We start from the raw sequence: 8,125 nt of genomic DNA on the forward strand, positions 1-8,125 counted from the left end.
TGTTGCTTACCTGATGTAACAGGTGTTCTCACAGGACAGCAGGATGTTAGTCCTCACGAAACCCGCCCGCCACCCCGCGGTGTTGGGTTTGTTTTGTTTTTCCTTTTTAGGCACTGCCTGTAGCTTTGAAAATCAGACTGAAGGGAGACCCCTGCTGGCTGCAGGGTCAGTGCCTTGCTGGGCATGCCCAGTAGGGGCCAGTCAAAGTTCTGTTTAAACTTTGACAGAAGTTTTCCGTGGTGGGCTCCATCCTCGATGTCACCCATTTGTGAGGACTAACATCCTGCTGTCCTGTGAGAACACCTGTTACATCAGGTAAGCAACATTTGCTATCACTATGCTCTTCCCCAACACACAAGGGATTTCTACCCATAAAGATTTGATTGTGCATTTAATCTCATGCAGGATCTTTATCCTGTTGGACTCTATGCCATCCCAGACATAAAGTGCCACCCTGTCTCCCAGATGCTCCTCTCTGTCATTGTGATATAATTTGTACCCCGGTATAGCACTGTCCCATTGGTTATCTTCCTTCTATCATGTCTCTGAGATGCCAATTAAGTCTATGTCATCATTTACTGCTATACATTATAATTCTCCCATCTTACTTCTTAGACTTCTGCCATTAGCATACAAGTATTTCAATGTGTGTTTTTTGTTTGTATTTTCATTCAGCTTTTTCATTGAAAAGGGATAAATTGGAATCTTTTAGCTCAGGAAGTTTTTAATTACAGGCACTTGGACTACTTTTCTTATTATTGGAACCTTACTGTTGGGATGCCCTACTTCTAAGGTGTCCTTAATATCCTTTGAAGTTACCTCCCTCCAAACTATGCGCTGAGTGACTGTTGGCTTTCCCCTTTGTTCTAGTTTAAAAGCTGCTCTATCTCCTTTTTAAAGGTTAGCGCCAGCAGCCTGGTTCCACCCTGGTTAAGGTGGAGCCCATCCCTTCGGCAAAGACTCCCTCTTCCCCAAAAGTTTCCCCAGTTCATTACAAAACCGAATCCCTCTTCCTTGCACGGGTATATGTAGTGCTGACGTCAGATTGAAATCTGACTCAGTCTCCATCTGCTATCAGGAGCACACTACACCCATTGGTCCTGAGTCCATCTGTCTACACTATGGAAAACGAAATTGTCAGGTAAGTAATTTCTCCACTTCTGTTTATTAGCTGCCTTACTATTTAAAAAAGCAAACACACGAAGGCAACTAATAAACAGAAGTTAGTGAAGTTAGGTTGTTTGTATTTCTCAACCCTCCCACCCACTCCTAGCTTATCCTTTAATTTATAGGCAGGTGCCATTTTCATACTAAAAAAAAAAAAAATTTGCCTTTTAACTTCACTTCACAAATTCCCCACTCCTTATTTAGAGATTGATCATTCCTTTGTAGGCCACTACCCAGATATATAGTGAATACAATAATACATTTAAAGGACCTTAATTAGACAATTTCCTACTCCCATAGCAAACTAAAACTTAACTAGGAACTGAACAAATTCGAAATGAAGGCAGCAGTCCAGCAGCAAGAGGGGGGCCTCCCACTTCTTCAGGCGAGTCCTCTCAATGGCCAAGACCGTAAGCGAGAATAGAGTTGGGTTGTCGTGGAGGATCAGTCCTTGCTGGAGCAGGTCCCTGTGTGGAGGTAGACACAGAGGGTTCCCCGCCCGAAGTCTTCGCATGTCTGCGTACCATGGGCTTCTTGGCCAGTCCGGAGCCACTAGAAGTACTAGCCCCCTGTGGTGTTCTATCTTGTGGATGATCCCGCCCAGTAGTGGCCATGGAGGAAAGGCATACAGCAGGTCTTTTGTGGCCAGGTCTGGACGAGGGCATCAATCCCCTGGGATTGTGGTTCTCATCTGTGGCTGAAGAACTTGGGAACTTGGGCGTTGGACCGGGTTGCCAGAAGATCAATGGCTGGTGTTCCCCAGCAGTTTACTATCAACTGGAAGGCTGTGGTCGACAGCATCCATTCCCCTGGGTCTAGACTTTCTCTGCTGAGGTAATCCGCAGTGACGTTGTCTTTTCCCACGATGTGCACGGCTGAGATCCCTTGCAGGCTTGCTTCCACCCATGCCATTAGGGGTTCTATTTTCAGGGACACCTTTTGGCTTCTGGTTCCTCCCTGGCAGTTGATGTAGGCCATTGTTGTGGCGTTGTCTGACATGACTCTGACCGATTCTCCCTGGAGTGTGTGGCTGAATCGCAGGCAGACTAGTCTGACTGCTCAGGCTTCCAGTCAGTTGATGTTCCATCCTGACTCTTCCTTGTCCCATTGTCTCTGGGGCATCAGTTCCTGGCAGTGGGCTCCCCACCCTTGTAGGCTCGCATCCATGGTGAGCAAGACCCAGGTCGGTGGGGATAGCCTTACTCCTTTTGCTCAGGTGGTCTTCTTGTAGCCACCATAGGAGCTGGATCCGTACATCCGCCGGTAGCTGGAGGCGAACGGTGTAGTCCTGGGACATCGGGTTCCATCGTGACAGTAGGGAACATTGTAGTGGTCGCATGTGGGCCCTTGCCCATGGGACAACTTCTAGGGTCGATGTCATGAGGCCGAGGACTTGGAGGTAGTCCCATACTGTGGGGCGAGCGCCGTTCATCAGTTTTCTCAACTGGTCCATCAATTTCCTTCTCCTTGTAAGGGGAAGGACAACCTTGTCTTGTTGGGTGTTGAAATGGACTTCCAGGTATTCTAGTGATTGGGAGGGCTGCAGGCAGCTCTTGGTTGTGTTGACAACCCATCCGAGATTCTGCAGTAGATTCTTGACTCTGGTGGTTGCCTGATGACTCTCTTCTGGAGATTTTGTTCTGATCAGCCAGTCATCCAGGTATGGTTGTACGAGGATTCCTTCTTTCCTCTGTGTCGCTGCCACTACCACCATGATTTTGGTGATCGGCCGAGGGGCAGTAGCTAGTCCGAAGGGTAGTGCCCGGAACTGGTAGTGGTAGTCCATGATCGCGAAGCATAGGAAGCGCTGGTTGTCGTGATGGACCAGTATGTGCAGATAGGCTTCTGACAGGTCCAGGGAGGTCAGAAATTCTCCCGGCTGTACTGCCCTTAGGACCGAACGTAGGGTTTCCATGCGGAAGTGTGCTCCCCTCAGGTAGCGGTTGACAGACTTGAGGTCCAGGATGGGCCGAAACATTCCCTCTTTCTTGGGGACGATAAAATAGAAGGAATAGTGCCCAGTATTTCGTTGGTGCATGGGCACCGGTGTTATAGCCTCTAGGGAGAGCAATTTTGTCAGTGTGGTTTCCACTGCCCTCCTCTTGGAGGGGGAGTGGCAAGGGGATTTCACAAATTTGTCTGGGGGGATGCTGTGGAAGTCCAGATAGTATCCCTCTCGAATGATGGTTAGGACCCACTTGTCTGATATTTTCTCGACTCATCTTTGGTAGAATAGGGCAAGCCTGCCCCCTATGGCTTCTTCTTGTGGATTAGTCTGTTGATTCTCATTGTCGGGTGTGGCTGGGGCCTGGACCTGAGCCGGCTCCCCTCTTGTTGTGTTTGTTCCGAAAGGACTGGCCTCTGCCTTCGGGGCGCGGTGCTTGGTATGTATTCTTGTATGGTCTGAAGCGCTGTAAACCTCTGCCCTTGGATGTTCGGGGAGAGGGGCGATGGCTTCTTTTGTTCTTGTCCTTCGGTAGCCGAGGTACTGGGGATTCGCCCCATTTGTCGGCTAACTTCTCTAGTTCGCTTCCGAACAGGAGGGCTCCTTTAAATGGCATTCTTGTGAGTTTTGTCTTGGAGGTCACGTCAGCTGACCAGCTTCGGAGCCAGAGTGGTCTTCTGGCTGCCACAATGGATGAGACGCCCCTGGCTGAGGTGCGCACGAGGTCGGACATCTCATCCGTGAGGAAGGATATCGCTGGTTCTAATGTTTTGATGGGCGTGATAGCGTTCCTGGCAAGTGATAAGCAGGCCCGTGTCACCACGGCACAGCAGGCAGCGATCTGTAGTGTTATAGCTGTTGCATCAAATGATTGTTTAAAGATGGATTCCTGACATCTGTCCTAGGCATCCTTGAGTGCTGCTCCTCCTTCTACTGGAATGGTAGTGCACTTTATGACAGTGCAGACCAGGGCGTCCACTTTGGGGAACACCAGGAGTTCTTTGGCTGAGGGCTCCAGTGGATATAGGGCTTCTAGGGCCCGTCCTCCTTTGAAACTGGCCTCCGGTGCATTCCATTCCAAGTCGATCAGTTGTTGTACGGCCTCTAGCATTGGGAAATGGCGTGAGGCCTGCCGGAGCCCGACCAGCAGAGGGTTCGTCTTTGGCTCCGCTGTGGTGCTTGTGCCTGGGATAGCTAGTTCCTTCAAGCTCAGAGACACGAGGTCTGATAACTCGTCTCTGGAGAAGAAATGCATCATGGTTCGGTATGGTTCCGTTCCTGGAGGGATTTCTCTTTCCTCCAGGAAGTCTGGTTCTTCCTCCGAGGTGTCTGTGTCCCCTAAGAGGAGGCTTTTGTCTGGAGGGGGCACGTCTCGGGGAGGCCGGGAGGGGCCTGGAAGGTTCTGGTCTTCTGGTGGAGGCGGTGGCTTTGTTGCCAGTGGCACCGATTGTGCCTGGACAAAGGTTTGCAACCCTTTAAAGAATTCTACCCAGGAAAAGGTTCCTGGGTCCATATTGAAGCCAGCTGTGTTCCCCGAGGTGCCCAATTGAGTAGGGACTGAGCCAGGGATAGAGAGGTCCGGTGTACTGTCGGTGGAGCCGGATTCCTGTATTGGGGGGGGGGGGGGGGGGGGCTTGTCCTGGTTCCTCCAGGGCCTCTTCACACTGCAGGCACAGGGCCGAAGCCACTTCCTATTGTGCCGCTCTCAGGTAGCAGGCTGGGCAGAGAGCTTGTCCCGTGGCTTTCTTGGCCGGTGGTGCCATGATTTGGGCACGAGGAGTTATTCAAAACTAGTCTGTGCGCCTATGCACGCGTGCTGGTAGGCTTAGATATGTGCTCCGGGTGCGTCAAAGATGTGCATGCAATCTGCGGAAAATGTGCGTGCAGGCTGCTATGTGCGCCTAGGGCGAGATGCGCGAACCGTTGAGCATGCCACTGTGCGCCTGGCACCTTTGTACGCATTGCTATGCGCAAGGCCCAGGTGCATGCGTCGCTGTGCACGTGCCGCTATGCGCACAAGTATTTTATGCTCCCGGCTCGCCGCTGTGCGCATGTCTCACTTGTGTGGACAATACGGCAATCAAGGGGGGGAGATGGTGCCGGTGACCAAGTGGGCAAGATGGCGATCCCCCGACCCCCCCCGGAGGGTTTCCATGAGGGAAGACCCTCATACCGAATCGGGGTCTAGCCTGGGCAGGGCTATTCAACCCGATGGGACAGACGCCGATGGGCGATCTGTGCGGCCCTCAGAGACTTTGAGAAGTTTTCTACCTTACCTTGTCTCGGCACTTCCCGGTCTCAGGCTGCGCGGTCTCCGGCTTCGAGGGGAGAGGGAAATAACTTCACCACCGCGCTTGGTCTTGCACCCACTGCCTCTCAGCCGCTCCCTCCTGGGGGCTAAGTCCGTGCCGGGAACTGGCTACCGGACAGAGGCTTACCTCTGAGGGATCTTGGAAATCACCTCAGGAATTCTCTACTGGGGGAGGGACCCTTAGGTATCACCGCAGGAGAGCAGGGCTCGTCTTGTAGAGGTAAGATTTTGGAATTTTCTTTCTTCTTTGGTTTGGATTTCCTAACACTGAGCAAGCATGTGTAGAGTCCCAAACTGCTAAGGAGATGGAGAAATACTGAAGAGCAGAGCTTCCTGCAGGGGTATATGTAGTGCTGACGTCAGATTGAAATCTGACTCCATCTCCAACTGCTATCAGGACACTATACCCATTGGTCCTGAGTCCATCTGCTACACGCTAGGGAATTAGTGTTTTGTTTTGTTTTTAACTAGTAGGGCAGCTAATAAACAGAAGTTAGTGTGTTTGTATTTCCCAACCCTCCCACTCACCCCTAGCTCATCCTTTAATTTATAGGCAGATGCCACTTTCACACTAAAAAAAAAAAAAATCAGCCTTTTAACTTCACTTCACAAATTCCCCACACCTTATTGAGAGTTTGATCATTCCCTTGTAGGCCACTACCAGATATATAGTGAATACAATAATACATTTAAAGGACCCTAATTAGACACATTCCTATTCCCATAGCAAACTAAAACTTAACTAGGAACTGAACAAATTTGAGATGAAGGCAGCAGTCCAGCAGCAAGAGGGGGGCCTCCCAGTCTTTTGCATGGAGTGTCACATGTAACACTAACACACACTAACTTCTGTTTATTAGCTGCCTATTTTAAAAAAAACACACTAACTTCTGTTTATTAGCAGACACTTGAAACTTCAGAGAAATTTGGAATCAAACCTGAATGCAACCTCAATGAAATAAGATGAACATGTTGGAAGTATCTGATCGCCATAGCAATATAGACAATTCCCTGCAGCATGTTCAAACAGCTGCTAGACTCAAACATAGGCAAATGAAATTAGCATACTTCAACAGGGTAAATGTAACCAAAAGGAAATATCTCTTAGATGCAATCACAGCCTTTCAAGAACCAAGTCATAAGATAAAAGGAGCTGGACCCTCCATGAGAATTGGACCTATATTTAGGAGACCTTGATCCCCTAGGAATCGTACTGGAGAAACAACATGCAGTCTCACAAGATCTGCACTCCAAGGACACTTTAGCCAATCTGGAATCATTAGAATGACCCAAAAAATTGTTTCACTATCCTTCTCAAGTTTTTTACTCTCAGAAGCAGGGAGGAAACACACACCGGAGCTAGACCAGAATGTCTCTCTCTTTAGAGCTGTACTTTCAATGACAACTGAAGAACCAGAGGGCCTTGGCATTCTTGTGGGTTGACATTAGAACTATGTGTGGAGGTTCACTATTTTCTAAAATGTCTCCCAGCTGAACTTCCACTGATTGGATATTTCCCAGTCTTACACTATGAGTCATGGAAATTGTAGAAGTCTGCTCAGCCCATTGAAAAAAAGAAGGCTCATTTCCTTGGAGACCCCTCAACTCCAGGTGCCAGTTCACATGAACTACTGCTGTGGCATTCGTCAGAGAGAACCCAGACTTCATTTTCTTCACCAAGAACAAAAGAAGCAGAGGATGAAATGAAGCAAATCAATTGAAAGACCCTGGTTTCCAGCCTGTTGATGAACCACAAGCCCTTTTCTTTGACCAGAGCCCCTGAGCAACTAGGTCCGAGTAGTGGACTCCTCACTCCAACAGTATTTCATCTGTTTTAAAGAGAAATCACTAACTATGTTCTAGACTCATTCCCCTCAGCAAGTTCAGTGGTGTCCCTCAAGAGAGGTTTTGCCTCCCCAAGCCTGGGATGGGAAGACAAACTGCATAATCCTGAGAGAGCAGTGAGACAGAAAAACTGCAGAAGACACATATAGGCCCTGACCCACTGAACCAAATATAAAGAGGCTGCCATGAAGCCCAAGCGCTGTAGATCATCCTATGCTCTGGGAGCCCTCGATCAAGAAATGTCTCTACCTGCCTCACAATTGAAACCATTCTTTCCTGAATCAAATAGGTTTGGCCTGCTTTTGCATGAAAGAGAGATCCTAGGTATTTTAGAGACTGGAAAGAAACAGTTTGCTCTTGGCAAAGTAGATTACTTAGCCTAAGTCTACTAAAAACATGCACAACAATGTTGCATTTGGTAAAGACCTTCCTGCTGAGACTTGGTCCTGCTAAGCAAACACCAACATATGGAAAAGCTGTAATTCATTAATTCATTCCTTTCATTAGAAAGCTGCCACCACTACCATTATCTTGTAAAGGTTCTTGGAGCCATGGTGAGATCAAAATGGGAGTTTCCTGAACTGAAAGTGCTTTTTCAGGATGCAAATAAAATGGAGGAACCTAGGATGATTTTCCTAGATGGGGATATGGAAATAAGTCTTGGAAAGATTTCGAGAAGAAAGAAACTTGCCCTGCTGCACAGTCACCAATATGGACCAGAGGATGTCTGTACTGAAATGGGAAATGAAAAGACTGCTGTTTACCCCTTTCAAATTAAGGATGGGTTTGTAGAAACTGTCTTCCTTTAGGACCACAAAATAAATGGAGTACTGACCATGCGCATGTATTTCAAATAG

Source organism: Rhinatrema bivittatum, chromosome 6 (assembly GCF_901001135.1).
Source record: "Rhinatrema bivittatum chromosome 6, aRhiBiv1.1, whole genome shotgun sequence".
In the NCBI taxonomy this organism is placed as follows: Eukaryota; Metazoa; Chordata; class Amphibia; order Gymnophiona; family Rhinatrematidae; genus Rhinatrema; species Rhinatrema bivittatum.